The sequence below is a fragment of the Marmota flaviventris genome, chromosome 2 (genome assembly GCF_047511675.1).
Source record: "Marmota flaviventris isolate mMarFla1 chromosome 2, mMarFla1.hap1, whole genome shotgun sequence".
NCBI classification, from domain to species: Eukaryota; Metazoa; Chordata; class Mammalia; order Rodentia; family Sciuridae; genus Marmota; species Marmota flaviventris.
In genome coordinates this window covers 183833473-183848918 of record NC_092499.1, presented here as the reverse complement: position 1 = coordinate 183848918, position 15446 = coordinate 183833473, and the positions used below count along the sequence as shown (strand labels likewise).

General features: G+C 49.2%; 1 protein-coding gene across 4 annotated transcripts in view; it reads right to left on the bottom strand.

Moving 5' to 3' along the window:
* Ppp1r16b (protein phosphatase 1 regulatory subunit 16B) overlaps window positions 1–14742 on the bottom strand; it is a 102770-nt gene extending 88028 nt beyond the window's left edge. The window contains exon 1 of one of the 4 annotated variants that reach the window (XM_027945175.3): window positions 14372–14742. The gene's annotated coding sequence lies outside the window, so the exon portion shown is untranslated. The other 3 variants (XM_027945177.3, XM_027945173.3, XM_027945174.3) reach the window with 3 other exon arrangements.
* Window positions 14743–15446: the final 704 nt, after the last annotated feature.

Here is a 15446-nt window from a genome sequence, read left to right as displayed (position 1 = left end):
AAAACTCTGGCTACACCTTCAGTAGATGAATGGATAAAGAAAATGTGGTATATATACACAATGGAATATTACTCAACATTAAAAGAGAATAAAATCATGGCATTTGCAGGTAAATGGATGGAGTTGGAGAATATGATGCTAAGTGAAGTTAGCCAATCCCAAAAAACCAAATGTTTTCTCTGATAAAAGGAGGCTGATTCATAATTGGGTTGGGGGTGGGGAGCATGGGAGGATTAGGTGAATTCTAGATAGGGCAGAGGGGTGGGAAGGGAAGGGAGGGGGCATGGGAGTAGGAAAGACAGTGGAATGAGATGGACATCCTTATCCTAAGTACATGTATGAAGACACAAATGATGTGACTCTGCTTTGTGTACAACCAGAGACATTAAAAATTGTGTTCTATATGTGTAATAAGAAATGTAATGCATTCTGCTGTCATATATAACAAAGTAGAATTAAAAATTAAAAAAAAAAAAAAACTCTGGCTACAGACAGTGTAACATCCCATTCTCCAGTTCCACCAACACTTTTCAAACACATGTTAGGTAGAAGGGTTTCAAACATGACTATGCATGGAATCAACTGGAAATTCTGGGCATACACAAGAAGACCACAGAGCAAGACTACCACATAGCTACCAGAATCATCTTTTTTTTTTTTAAGGACAGTATTTGGTAGTTTCAAGGTGGGCATGACTGACAAGGGACACAGTGCTGCCGCTGGATTGCTGGATGTCTCTTGAACATGCCCTGTTTGTGAAAAATTCATTTACTTGGGATTTGTGTGCCTTTGTGTATATGTTCTTCCACAGTAAATCATTGCAATTTTTAAAAAGTATACTGATGTCTGAGGGTCCCACCTGGACAGAATTTGGTTTAATTGGTCTGGTGTGCAGCCAGGAATCGACGATTCTAACAGCTCCCCCAGGTGGGTCTGATGTGCATCCAAGACCCACTGTGTCAGAACTTGGCAACCCTCCTCACTATTTCTTGGAGCAGAATATGCTGCTGCTTCTCCAGAAAACCTAAATCAGGATGTTTTCTGGAAAACACCGGGAGACAACTATAACAGGCCTTCCATGGAAAAATAGGTGATATATTTCACCATTATAATTATTAACTTTTATTGAACAGTTACTGCATTCCAAGAGTGGGCAAAGTGCTTTATCTACACTATCCCATTTAACCTTCCCAACAAGTCTACACGACAGGTACCGTTGACTCCCATTTTAAAAGGAAGCTCAGTGAGGTTAAGTCACTGCCCAAGGCACACAGCCAGAGAGCAACAGGGTGGGACCCTCAGTCAGGGGTAGGGTTCAAGTCCAGATTGGCTTTGACCCTGAAGTCCCTGCTCCTTAGCCACCACCCAAACTGCCTCTCCAGTCAGTTCTTGGCTGCAGGACTTCACAGAGCCTTTATTTGCTAATGGGAACTGTGAGTTGCCAACACAAGAATGCGGATGCCCCAGTTTCTAAAGTCGTTTGCTTGCCTCTGTCTCAGCCCATCATCCACACAGCTGGCAGAGTTCGCCTTCCTAGGCTGAGTCTGATTCTGTATTTCCCTTTTGGGGAGATGTGATGGCTCCCACTACCTGTTGGAGTCAAGCTCAAGCCCTCAGCCTAAAGTCCAGACCGCCCAGCCTCTGGCCTTGACATTTCCTCTTTCTGCCTGGCCATCCTAGCCTCGCTCCCCCCACCTCCAACCCATAAGTACCCGATTTTCCAGCAACACTGAACAGGCCTGATGGCTCCCACCTGCGCAATGGTACCAGCATCTGCTGAGACTCTACAATGTACCAGGAACCCTACGGCCATCCCCACAACGAGTCTTAAAAACCATCACCATTATCCCCACTTGACAGATAGGAAAGGAAGGCTCAGATTAACACACCCAAAGTCACAGCCAGGAAGCGGCAGGTCTAGGGTTGGACCCCAGGTCCATCTACAGAGCCCATGCGGTTCTCTACACCACACTCACCTCCGTCCCCACACGTGCGGTTCCGTGGGGTGGCAACACCCTGCTTTCACTCCACCTGGAAAAGGCTCCATGCTCCCTGAGAGCTGACTTCAGTGCCGTCCTGACAATTTCCATCCTAAGTACGTTCCAGGCACTTGACTCACCCTGCCTCATTCAGACAATGTTGTCTCATTGCTCTTTATTTTACTTTATTTATTTTGGGGGTGCTGGGAATTGAACTCAGGAACACTCTACCTCTGAGCTACACTCCCAATTTTTTTTTTTTTTTATTTTGAGACAGGGCCCCGCTAAGTGGCCCAGGCTGGCTTTGAACTTGCAATCCTCCTGCCTCAGCCTTCTGAGTCGGTGGGACTACAGGCGTGTACCACCATGCCCAGCTCTCACTACTCTATATTTCCTCTGAACTCTTCTTTATTTGCCCTCTCTAGTTCCTCTCTCTAGTTCCAAGGCATTTGGCCACATCTCTACAGGGACACTTAATGCTCAGTTGAGTAAGTGTTGGCTTTAGACTGCCTCCTCCATTTGACTGGCTGCTCTTGGAAGACAAGGGATACTTGCTATTCACTCTTCATTACCATCGCAGAGCCACCCAGCACAGAGGAGGTATCCAATAAATGGGAGAGAGTGGACAGGAGGGTGTGAGACTAAAAATTCACTAAGATCATCCCACAGTCCCAAGGCCAGGAAGTGGCCCTTCAGCTTGGAACAAGTGCGGTAGCATCAAACCAGACAGAACAGATCTGGATGATGGGGGAGAGAAGGTAGACCGCTAACTTCCCTTCCACAGGCAGATAGAGTAGGGATGCCCTGGCTCACCCTCTCTTCCCTCTGCATCTCCACAACTGGTTCCGTGTATCCCTGCCTCTGGGATTTGTTATGAAAGTAATGGTTGGGCTCATTCCACAGCCCTGTCTCAGTTGATATTCTCAATGGTTCCTTGCCTTGTGTTGCTCTTAAGATGTCCCAAGTGAACGAAGAGATGTATGGGATAGGTTGGTCCCAACTAAGTGGTTAGATCAGCTATCAGATCCTTTTCTAAATGGACCTATTTCCTTACAAGGCGTAGATAGATCTCAGGCTTGCTTATTCATACAACACCCATCCTGTGCATCTGCTCTACGACAGGCACATCTCCTTGTAACTCCTGGGGTAAGCAGCATGTTTATGTCACCCATGTGCAACCTCCATGGGCCCCAAGGCTGTGGATTTTTTTTTTTTTTCATATTTTTTTAGTTGTAGTTGGACACAATATCTTTATTTTACTTATTTTTATGTGGTGCTGAGGATCGAACCCAGCATCTCGCACATGCTAGGTGAGCTCTTTACCACTGAGCCACAACCCCAGCCCCAAAGCTGTGGATTTTTAAAGCCAGCCCCTGATCTCTTGCTCCCTGTCCTGGGCTAGCTCTGCCCAGGTGTAAGTGATCAGTAACCACACCCACTACAAACTGGGCTGGGTGTCTGCACAGGCTCTCTCCAACAAACTACCTCAATAAACATGGAAACCACCAAAGAGGCTATTTTAAAATTACTCAGACTCCCTAACTTCTCGCCTCGCCTCTTCCCACCAGGGAGTGGTGCCACTTTTCTGCCTCTAATCAAGTTGTTTTCTTCTGAGAATTTTAAGTGCCCCCGACCCAATGCATTCCAGGACATGGTGCATGCTGTATTTTATGGAATCGTTGCAATGTTCATTAAGAGGGGGTTCATCTGACCGCTGGCTTATGCCTTCTTCCTGCACAAGGCCAACCACGCTGATGTGCTCTTGTTTTATTCATCCACGTTTCTGCCGACTCCAGGAGATGGGATCAACGTGAGGACCAGGACTGGTTTAATTTAATTTTTATCTCCAATACAAAGCACAAGACCAGATAAAATGTAGATCTTGAATATTTAACAATCTTTATATAGGGACATGATAAAATCTGAATTACTGTAGAATCTGACTCAGAAATGTTCTCTTCTATGCAGGTTGAGCATCCCTAATCCAAATATTTTAAATTCAAAATACTCCAACATCTGAAACTTTGGGAGTACCAACCTGACACCATAAGTGGAAAATTCTACATGACATCATGTGACAGGTCACAGCCAATATGCAGGCACACTAAAAACAATGTGTCAAAGAATCTATGAACCTAAGGTATATGTGAAACATAATTGAATTTTGTGTTGGAATTTGGGTCCCATCCCCCAAGATATTTCACTAAGAACATATATGAAAATACACCAAAATCTGAAAGGGAAAAAAAATGCTTCCAAGTCTTTCAGATACAGGATACTCAACCTGTACCTATCAGGCTGGCAAAAATTAAGCTTCCTTAATGCTCAGTGTTGGAGCCAAGCATGGTAGTACACTCCTGTAATTTCAGTAACTCGGGAGGCTGAGGCAGGAGGATCTCAAGTTCCAGGTCAGCCCAGGCAACTTAGCAAGACCCTGTCTAAAAATAAAAAATAAAAAGGGCTGGAGATGTGGCTCAATGTCAATAGTAATGTGCCTTGAATTCCATCCCCAGTACCAAAAAAAAAAAAAAAAAAATTCTCAGTGTTGGAGAAGAATGGGAAACAGGCAGCCACACTGAGGAAACAGAAATTGGTTTGGTCTCTTGGGAGGACAATCTGGCAATATCTGACCCAGTTTCAACTGTAATAAATTTTCCTTATGGATAAAATCATACCACTGTAGGAAGATACACGCTGTACAAATGAGGATTTTATAACCTTATCATCTGCATTAGGAAAGAACTAGGAACTATTTCAACCTCAGCAAGGGACAAGAAAATAAACGATGGTATTTTAATTTATTTTTTTAAATCACTGGAATACCACCCAGCCTTTCCAGGTCTGCTGGGTGGTACACCCCTGTAATTCCACTGACTCAGGAAGCTGAGGCAGGAGGATCTCAAAGTCTAGCCCAGTTGAGGCAACTTAGTGAGACCCTAACTCCCTGCCCCCTGAACAGCCATTAATTCAGATAGCAGGGAGGGGCAATGGGGGATTAAGAAAGACACACAAACATCAAGAGAGAAAGCTGGGATTAGGTGGGAAACTGATCTCTGGTTGAGAACAGTGACTCAGAGCTGTCTCGGCATGTTTATTATATAGGTTTTATCATCAAAAGGTGATTTGTGGGAAAGTTTCTGCAAAGCAGGCAGGCTTGAAGGTCGCAGCACTGACAGACATCACAGTTATCTTGTTATGCTCAGAATCTCCTATCCCTGGGAGTTAGTGTCTGAGTTTCAAGGTCAAGACTGATAGCTCTGAGCCTTTGTACGGACTTTCCTCCAGCAGGGCATCACCATAGCAACTGGGCAATCTTAACCTCTACTTTAGCACAGGGGGTTCCCAGCACAAGCGCACCACAACCACAAGGCAATTAAAAACCTTGATCCACATCACTGTGCCCCATACTATCTCAAAATAAAAAGTGAAAAGGAGCTGGGGGTGTGGCTCAGTGGTAGTGTGCCCCTGGCTTCAATTCCCAGTACCAAAAAAAAAAGACGCAGGCCTATGCATATGTGTTGACAGGTGCTCAGATACATTAGTTGAAAAAAGAAGCCTCAGAGGAGTGTGGCACAGATGCATTAAAAAGAGAAAGGGATAAATATGCAAATGGATATGAGTTTGTATATGCATCTGAAATTTATGGAAAGATACAGAAAACATTGAGGGATTTTGTCTGGGGAAGGGTTTGAGTGGCTGGGGAAGACAGGGAAATTTTACTTTCCATTTTCCACTTTTCTGTACTGTGTGAATTTTTTATGATGTGCTTGTTTTCTTTTTATAATTAAAAAGCATAAAACATAGCAATAAGAAAACAAAAGCTTGATTTCATATGTCAAAGGAAACAAACAAATGACATTTTGGGGAAAGTCTTCCATATTTCCTAATAAGGCTATAGGTAATGTTCCTGCCTACAGGTGAGCTGAGGACAGCAATCGTTCTAACGGGACCCTCGAGACATGGAAAGTCACCAACAAGAGCCAACAATCCTGAAGAGAATGTCAATATGTGTACCTTTTACTTGCAACTGGATGACAGCAAATAAAACCAGTTCTGATGAAGACACTGAAACAAGAAATTCTGAGAACTCCCCAGCCTGGCCCGGACACTGGGGATGCCCAGGTAAGTGATGGCTATAAGTAACCTGGTAAACAACTCAGCTGACCCCGCCCCTGGGAATGTAATGACACAGGGCTCTGCTCACTTGTCCCTTCTGCTCTATGGCCATCTATTACTCCCAGAAGCTGACTTTAAAGATAATAATGCAATAGTAACAGTTGATACATAGCAAGTACATCTTACACCACAAGCAAAGACTACCTGCTTCATTGTATCCATATCATTGTACTGCTGTCCATCCTGTTTTACACCTGGGGAAACCGGAGTTCAGCAACTGAAGTTAAGCAAGTGACTTCTCAAGATTGCAGTAAGTGGTGGAGACAGTAATTGAACCCAGGTCTGACTCCAAAGCCAGTCAGGGTCACTTCTAGCCTCCCTCTCCCATCTGAAGGAAGGACTACAAAATAAATCACTGCCAGCCAGGCATGGTGGTGCATACCTGTAATCCCAGTGACTCAGGAGGCTGAGGCAGGAAGATGGCAAGTTCAAGGCCAGCCTCAGCAACTTAGCAAGGCCCTGAGCACTTTAGTGAGGCCCTCTTTCAAAATAAGAAGTAAAAACAGTCTGCAGATGTGACTCAGTGGTTAAACACTGGGTTTAATCCCTGGTACCAAAAAAAAAAAAAAAAAAAAAAGGCACTCCCTGAGAGGAGGGACAACCCCACAGAGAAAAGGCAGCATTTCTGTGCAAAGAAAAACCAGAAAGTGAAATAATTAAGGGCAAGGGCCTTGAAGCCAGAGGTGCTTGATTCAAGTCCTGACTGTATGACCTTGGGGATGTCCTTGAACCTCTCTATGCCTCACTTTCCTGTGCAATAGTAATTAGGGTGGGAATAATGCCACCTGATTTGCCAGGAGAATTAAAAGAGTTAAATAGACAGTGCTCATAATAAGTACCAAATGTTAATGATTATTACTAATATTAAGAAAAGTTCACCCTTCCCTCCAGGCAGAGGCAATCCTGCAGGGGGTGGAGCTTGGCCAGTGGAGCACAGGCTGGGTTTTAGCTTCTCCCTTAGCCCAGTACCCTTGGGCAGTACCTAGCTCTTCAACCCTAGCCCAGTCCTGCTGAGCAATTAACCAGTGCTTGGTGCCAGTTCTTCCTCCCACCTTCTCCTCCACCATGTGAATCAGAGTCACCTGGCACACCTTTTTAAACAAACAGATTCCCCCACATTGGCTGATTCTGACGCAGGTAGGCTGGGCTAGGGCCCAGGGATCTGTATTTTTAACAAAAGCCCCAGGTGACCAGTTGACCTAGGAACAGTGTGTTCCTGGACACATGTTTTCGGAAGCACTAGAGCTCATCACACAAGTGCTGGCTGTTTCAGCTGCTCCCTGAGGCCAAGCATCCCGTCTGGTCCTAGGTCTGGGCACACAGCAAAGAGGTGCAGTAAACATCTGCGACTCTGCAAGCCAGCCAGCAGAGCAGATGGCTGTGCAAACAGGCACACAGGCTGAATTTGCTTTTGTGCTTGAGTGGGTCACACCAGGGACCCTCACCTGTAGCCTTAGAGTTCTCCAGCTTGCTGCTACTCAAAGTGCAGTTCACAGACCAGAGGGATGGCACCCTGGGAACCTACTAGAAACACAGAAGCTCTGTCCTCAGCCCCCCTGAGTACACTCTGCATTCTAAGAGGAACCTCAGGGTTTGAGGCATACACTCCAGGCATGCATCCTGACCCCTTCCCCTCATCTGCATAAATTCTAACCGATGTGCACATCTAATGGGGACCAATCTTGTCCTTCAAACTCCTACAGAGACCTGAAAAAACAGCGTATTCTTTTCAATAGCCAGATTCATGCTCAGCAACCAGCCCAAGGCTCAGAGGGAACCATTGCTTTAATGAGTTATTTATTTCAAAGTCCATATTAAAATAAGTCTTCCCAATAAATTATTTAGAAAAAGAGAGAGACAACACTGGCCTCTATAATTCTGGGCGTAAAACACTCCCTGCCTTTAAACACAGTCTCAACCCCTGCTTCCCTACCCAAAGCCATCCGAAGACATCAAACAGCAGAAGAAAACTAGCACCTTCTTCCTGTTGGCCAGGCGACAAGACATCAGGCAGATTTCACACCACAGCTTGACCTCATCAGTCCAAGGCCTATCACACCGCTGTAAACGGCAGTGGAAAAATAGCCATTCAGTGGGTTTCCTTCAATCCACCAGAAGGGAAAAAACAGGAAGCTATCACAGCTGCACCCGGCCTGACAAATCCCAAGGGCCCAGCGGACAGGGCGGACAGGGCGTTTCTTGTCAGCACCTACATCCCCCAGCCCCAGCAGCCTACTTGTTCAGGCTAAGGTGGGCCCTGCATCTGCATAAGCAAATGCAGAGGTGACTGCAGCAAGGACCCGGATCAAAAGGCCCCACACACCTCCTGGGGAGGGAAGACAGTGCTTGGTCTGAATTTCTTTGGCCTGCATTACCAACTGGCTGTTTGTCATTCAGGTTCACCTAAATCTCTTCAGCCCATTCAGAATGTCCCATAAGCCAAACCCCTGGGACTCCAGGGCACATAGGCCTTCCAAGTCCTCATTCATTCCTTTAATGCATATTGGTTGTCTCCTGGGCTCCTGGGTGCTGAGCATCACACTGGGCAACTGGGGACACAGGGCTGAATGGATTAGACAGTCGCTGATTGGCACTATTAACAACATTTGGGCAACATCTTCTCTCCCCTCCACCCCCCCCCCCCCCGTGGGAGGCTGTGCTGTGTACTATAGCATATTTAGCAGCATCCCTGGTCTATATGTGCTAGAGAGATCTTTGGTCAGCAGCTCCTGTCCCCCTGTGCCCTCCCTCCTGGGTTGTGACAACCCAAAACACTTCTAGATGTTGGTAAATGTGCTGTGGTGGGGCAATTTTTCTCCAACTGAGAACCAGGAGACTATAAGAATAATGATCACCATAGAATGTAACCCTATAATCATAAGTAAGTACCACGGAGGAAAATTTGATGGACATTGTACCAATGTTACCTACAACTTGAAAGCCAGACATTTTACATGCATCTTACAATCCTTAGGACAACTCTGAATTGTGCATGTGTGTAATATCTATAGTAAAAATGGCCTAAATTTCCAGATGAAGAAGAGCCTTTTCCAAGGCTCAGGAAGTGAAAAAATCGCCCGAGGCCCTAAAGCTGGAACCCTAGACCTAAACTTTGTCTCCATGTAAAGGAAACTTGAGCCTTTGTTTAGATGCCTTCTGTAAAGGGCAGGGTCTATGGTCATGTGATGTTCTGAGCAACCATCCTAAAAGACTCATTCCTCCCTGGGGCCACTGTGGGGCTTGGCCACCACCTGCCACATCAATCAGGCTGCAAACTGCCTGCATCAGGGCACATTTGTGGAGCACCAGTGGGCTGAGGAATGACATTCTAGATTCTGACATACTCAAGAACACCTCCCCCCACAAGTACCTGCGCACAGCAATTTCCCCAAAATCATGGCAGGTACGCAGAGCACACCCCACTGTGACCCATCTCCAGAGTGCCTACTGACCAGCACCTGAGGGTACAGCATGAGACAAGCCAGACTTTCTGCAGTCAGCTTTAGATATTTACCAAGAGCGTGAAAGAGGAGGTGTGGGGCAGCACAGGGCAACTGTGGAGACTCCCCACATGTGAATTCTATACGAGTGGCATGCATTTAGCAATGTGCCTCAGTTTCCCCCTCCATGAAGTGGACAGGTGCATCCACCCCAATAAATTGATACAAGGACTCGGTGGCAATGCAAGGCCATGAACATGACCAGAAAGGCATCTGGTGAAATTTTGTGATCAATAAGGAAATTGGGTCAGGACACTTCCTCCACCCATACCCACTCCTCCATGTGAGACACTGAGTCCCAGGAAGAGAGAAAAAGGTGCAGAGGTTGGGGAAGCATCTCAGGAAGAGGAAGGGGACCTCTGAGCTTCCTAAGTGGAACCCTTGGAGGAACAGGGACTACACTGGCAAACAAGCTCAGGCCAGTCCTTCGTCCCGTGCAAAAGTCAATCCTGAACTTTCTCCGATGCTACAATCAAGACAGCCCTCCTCAGAGACCTGCCACCTGACAAGGCCACCATGTGCCTGCTTCGGGTCAGCGAGTGTTTAACCATTCAAGGTCCTTGGCAGGATGGCCTCTGCCTCCCTCCCAGGCCAGGCCTCCTAACCCCTGCTCCCTCACACTTGGTGCTGGCTGGGCTCCAGCTGTGACTCCCGCCCATGGCTCTGCAAAGACACCAAGTGCTCTCAAGCCCATGTGCCGTTTTACATGCACAGTGGTTCTCCCTGCAAGAGCTGTCACCCCTCCGGTACCCACCACCTGGAAAACTGTCACTGAAGGGTTCAAATATGCTCCTACAGCAAATTTTGTCCACCTGTTATTGGTAATAATAGACTAATAATAATAGCAACTAACATCTGCGAGTACTTATTCATGTCTAGAAGGTCCTGAGCTAAGTTGTTACCCACATGGTCTCTTTTCTCCTTGTATCACCACCTTCAAAAGGTAGCTAATCCACATGACAGGTAAGAAATCTGTCCGTCATCACTCAGTGATGAAATGGCAGCTTGAAGGTTCATACCTGGCAGCTTCAGCCCACCTGTTCTCCCGTGCTCTTAACTCCTGCCTCTTGCTTTTGAAGCTTTTCTTTCACAGGGTCCTCACTGTCTGTCTCCAGGCCTGCCTCTCCCCCAGATGAGAGCCTGAGAGCTGCCTTGGTCATCTTGAAACCCCTTGCTAAGCACAAGGCCCGGAATGGACTGAACATCTGTTGAAGGAATCAATGAGCCCTGGAAAACGATGGCCAGCTGAGAAAGGCTTAAGAGGATGTTCAGACTCCGTGGGGACAGACTCAAGCTGGACTCAAATTCCCAGGAGAGAGCCCCACCCTCAATCCAGGAGTCAGGCTCTAGGTTTTCCCTGTCCAGATAGCTAGAGGCAGAGGAGACATAATCTAACTCCCTGAACAGGAGGAAGTAGGGCCTTTGAGAGCTCAGTACAGGAGAGGAAATGGTGGTGATGGTGACAATGATCATTTCCTGCATTCCTCCTGCACCAGGTGATCTACTAAGCACTTTATATGTGTGTGATCTCACATGATCCTCACAGCCTTATGAAGTAGGCATTAATATGAGTCCCATTTTTCTGGATGAGAAAACTAGGGCTCAAGAGAATAAGACCTTTACAAAGGGTCCCAGAGCTTTTGGGTTTAGAGTGTAATGTCACCTAAACCTGTCTGGCTTCCTTGCTCTTCATACTTATGGCTTTCTGTAAAAGACAATGCCTTTTGTGGAGGCCAATTTCTAAGATATGATGGGACAGAGAAGTTTGTACCTGGGAGGATGCCAGTTGGGACCCCCTGTCTACTGAATGCTATAAGGGTTCTGGGGACAGGGAGTGGGGTGGCTATGTTAGAAGAGGTGGACAGAGGCAGGAGTCCTGAAAATCTAAGCACAGCATGGAATCAATGCATGTGCCTTGACAATCTGCTAAACCAGGCTGGCTCGGCCTCTGTTAGAGAAATTTCACTCTGGATATGGAGCTGGTTTTGAGAAAAACCTAGGTCAGACTTTTCAAAGAGGCCAAATGAGCTCAGCAGAAAGTTCTAGCCTTAAGGGAAAAATGCATCTCTGCCTCAGCATCCCCCTCAGGCTTTCAAAAAGAGTTAACAGCCAGATTAGAATTTAACCTCCCTCTGGCTCAATTAGCAGAGAGAACAAAGTCTGAACAGGCCGCAGGCATCAGCCTTGCCCACCGGGTACTTCCAGGCCAGGGACAGCCCAGAGAGCAACAGGAAGCCGGGCCTCACCAGAACCACAGAGCTACAAGTGAATGTCACAGCAGGAAGATACCAAAAGAGGCCAAGGAAAGACTGAGTGGTCTTCCTAAAGGAAGAGACTGGGACGAGCTGGGGAGACACTGTTGGTCAGACCCAATTGACAAGCAGGTACCTTCTTGAAGGTCCACAGTGGCCTGGACAACACCTTTTCTGAAGTAGCCTAGGGACTGGGGCAGAGAACATGGGATTTGGGTGACAGGTGGGAGAGAAGGGGATGGGGGATTGTGTGGGAAAGGCCCTGTGAGCAGGCAGCACTCTGGAAGGATTCACCGGCCCCCACCGCCTCCTGCAAGCTGGCTCTTTGTGACAAAACTAGGGAGAGAGATGCAGAAACTCCCCCAGCCCCTGCAGAACCACCCACTAGGGCTCCACTCCTGCACCTGTCTAAGAGACACGCCCAGCTCTAGCCAGTATTGAAGGCGCCCGCGTTTGCTAGGAAGGCTCACCTCCCATGCTCCACTGCACCAAGCACTTCGCAGGCCGGGCACTCATCATCCCCACGGCCTGGGTAGCCCCATTTCAGAGAGACCTCTGGGGCTCAGGAGGCCAAGTGCCTTCCCTGCCCGCGGGCAGACAGTCGCTGGCTGAGCTGAGAAGCTTTGTTAGCAGCCTGAAACGAGACCTTTCAGATGGAAGGTTTTCTCCGGTGCTTCACCAGCCGCAGGAAATGGCAGGGCGCACAGGGAAGTACCCCCGCGGACCGAGGCGGCTAACTGCAGGCCTCTTCCAGAGATCCCGGCGGGAAAGGGCGCCTGGTATCTCGGGGCTCCGGGTCCTCCACAGAGGGCGATTCAGAAGCAGCACCTGGTGCTCGGAGCCTCGGGGAACTAGTGGGTGCTTCTGACAGCCAGAACAGGGGCCCATTATGTGGAATCTAATCACATGGGCGCGCAAGCAGCTCGGCTTTCGGTTCTGAGAAGCGCTTATGCAGCCGCATCTCTCTCCCTCCGCTCCCGAGATTTCAGGCAGCGCCGGGTCCTGGGCCTGGCGCGTGGCGGCGGCGCACCGCAGGCTCCCAGGAGGGCCAGATTCACAGCTCGCCTGGGCTCAATTATCCGCCCGGGACTGGGAGCCGCATCAACAGCATTTCCAGTGAAGCCGCAGGCCGAGCCCGGGAGGAGAAAGCAGAGGAAGGGCGTCTGTAATCGGAAAGCAGGCGGATAGCGAGCGCCGCCCCCTCCTGGCCCCCCACCCGGGGCGACCTGGGCTCTCCAGGTGACCTTGGGGGAGACCCCTCTGCGCGACCTCTCCATAGAGAGGATCGTACGGCTTCTGCCGACCCTAGGCGCTCGGGGGCGCTACACCCTGCCGGAGCCGACGCGCGGGACTCGGCGGCAAGGCAAATAACGCTCCCGGCGCCAGGGACCCGGCAGCCAGCGCACAGCGGCCCCGGGGAGAGGCAAGGCGGCCCTGGGGAGAGGCCCGGCGCACGCCTCCCGGGAAACTACAACGCGGGTGTCTGCCCCGGCCGGGCGACACCGGGGATCCCGCGGCGGGACAGGTCTGCTCGCCGTGGCACCAGCCCTGGGGACCTTTCCCGCCCGGGCAGGAGCGCTCTCTGCGCCCTGCCGTTACCTACGGGGACCAGGCGCCACCACGCGAGGGGGCGGCGCCCCCATGCCCAGTCCAGAGACTGGACGCCGGTGGTGTTTAGTGCTCTGTGGCTCCCGCCGGGCATTGCTACCCCCGCAGTCAGCGGCCCATCAGTCAGAAACCACCGAAGACCACTCCCCACCAGCCCCAAGATCGCGCCACTACAACCCCAGCCAACAACCTGCCAGTGCACTCCTCACCCCAGCCTAGACATGGAGGCTCCAGACGCGGGAGAACGCCCCACTCCATCCCCAGTCCTGAGCTCTAGGTACCTGCTTTTCCAGTGCCCCCCACCAAATTACCTTAAGTCCCTCGTCCTCCACCAGGTTATCAGAAGCTGAGACCACCTCCCCTCCCAGATTCTTGTCCTTCGCCCTGTCAAGCCGCAGAGCGCAGGGAGGAGGCGGCGCCGCCGGGGAACTCACCAGTTCTCCTGAGCCCTGCCCCGGGCGGTTCCCGGCCCTGGCTCAGTCAGTAGGTCCCCAAGCCGCAGCTGCTGGTGCGGCGACAGAGCCAGCTCTGCTCCGCGGAGAGCCTCCGCGCCGCCTTTCGGCTCCTCCCCCGAGGCGGGGCCTGAGTCGCTGGCGTGGGGTGGACCGACTCAACACCAGCCTGCTTGTAAAGGGTGTCAGTGCTCCTAGCGTGGGGGCCTCTTTTTGAACAAGAGGAAATTGAAAGGAGATGAGATGGACTCTTCCTCCCACCCGCTCCCCCCATGGAAAGGAGGAAGTCAAGAATGGCATTCTTGCTCCCATTTGACAGATGGTATCCTGAAGCTCCAGAAGGAGTAGTAACCTGCCCGAGGTCACATACGATAGTACCAGTGCTCGGAAGTCAATTGTCCTACCTTGAGGACCCTCGCGTAGCCTGTCTGAAGGCTTCACAGGATGTCCGGGGAAGCGACCAGGTCTTGCCCTAGGAACAGGTCTGTGGGGACAGGTCTCCCAACCGAGGAGAGCAAGACAAGTGGGAGCATGTGGGCTGTGACCCGCGGTGTGGGCTAGCATCATATCCTCTTTCTGGAAAAAGGGGAGGTTAAGTGAAGGAGGAAGGAAGTGGTCGTACCTCGCTGACGTCTGCCGTTTGAAGATGTGCAGGATCTAGACCTGGGCTGCTTCCCTGAGATTTCATGCTAAAAATACAAACGCAATAAAATAAATATGCAAAACATAACGGGTGGCTTCTTTCTTTCTTCGAACCAAGCCTCTTCTGGGGCAGAAGGCCCTGCACCCTGTGCCTTTCTTTACACAATGAATTTAACTATCTTTAAGTTGCTTTTGAAAACCAACCCTCCTCCCCCCAGGAAGAAGAGAGAAAGTTAATAAACAAAGGGGGAAAAAACCCAACCCAAAACATTCTCTGGAATCCACACTCCCTGAACAGTGGCCTTAGAACAATAGAGTTCTCTTTTCAACAAAGGGCTTTGTTTCCTGAACTTTCCTCTGCACCCAGATTAGAGCCTCAGGCACCCTTGGGCCAACCAGCTGAGGGGGGTGGCAGATAAGGTTTAAGTTTGGGGAGTCTGGGGATCTATACTGTTAATTTGATTCCTCTCCTTTGGAGAACTCTGGGTCACTATTTGTGAGCAATATTCTTTTGAGACTGAAGGCACCACCTGAGTTTAAGTGATTTCTTATTTGCTAAGAAAATTCAATAACTTTTGTTGAAGGAGCAAAAAAATTGTGAGTTAGGCCTATTCTAGGGCCACAGAAGACCCCCTTCATTTGCCCTGTCTCCCTCTCAGTTCATTAATAATCCAGTTGTGAATGACACTGTTTGAGTAGGAGCAATTAGAGAGCAGAGCAGGTGGGAAAGACTTACAGTGATGTTTAAAATAACCCAGGGGGACCATTGTTCTCTGCAGAATGTTTCCATTGATTTATAATGAAGAACTGTGGGCTGAGAAGGCGGTAATCCATCTC